The following is a 766-nucleotide window of genomic DNA, read 5'->3' as shown; positions in this document are numbered from 1 at the left end:
TATTTTAGTAATTTTTTTAGTTAAAAGTAATTTTGAGTAGTATAATCTAAACAATATTTACTTTACTATAATTTTTTTTTGATATAAAGATTATTAGATATAAATCATTCTAACATTAACTTATTTTTTGCAAAATCAAGTTTACAAAATCAATTTTATATAAACTCTTATTTATAAACTGTAATTCAAATTGTCAATGTTAGAATCACTAGAAACGATCTTCAAATGTATGTGGATCATGAACAATTATTCAAATATTGGTTAGTTGTTCAATTGAAAATTCTTGTCAGGTAATTTATACAAAATTAACTGTAATGTTAGTTTATCGTCTGATAGGGATATAGCTCGTTTCAGATGCATTATTAGAGATTCTTAAACTCTTGTAGTAATTGGATTTTGGATTTTTTTGAGTCTATTTCAACTTAGAATATTTTTAAATGTAAATTGTTTACAGTTTGAAAATGACTTACTTTGACGTAGAAGAACGACATAAAAAAATAATTTGGTGACTGTTGTAATACTCGTTTGATGTTTGGAATCTTAAAATTGCATATAATTTAAAAAAAATATTAAAATTCAAAATTCAATTCAACCTTGCGTTGATTTAGCTTAACATTTAATGCATGTTAATAAGATTAATAAATAATTAATACATTTTTTTATAAAACTACAAACACATTAATTATAACTTCTAAAATATATTTTCAATAAATAATAATTATCATTATTATAAAAAATTTAATATGCTCTATTAGTATATAAATGA

This window comes from Arachis ipaensis, chromosome B09 (genome assembly GCF_000816755.2).
Source record: "Arachis ipaensis cultivar K30076 chromosome B09, Araip1.1, whole genome shotgun sequence".
NCBI lineage: Eukaryota > Viridiplantae > Streptophyta > Magnoliopsida > Fabales > Fabaceae > Arachis > Arachis ipaensis.
Note: the sequence above shows the minus strand (reverse complement) of the source record.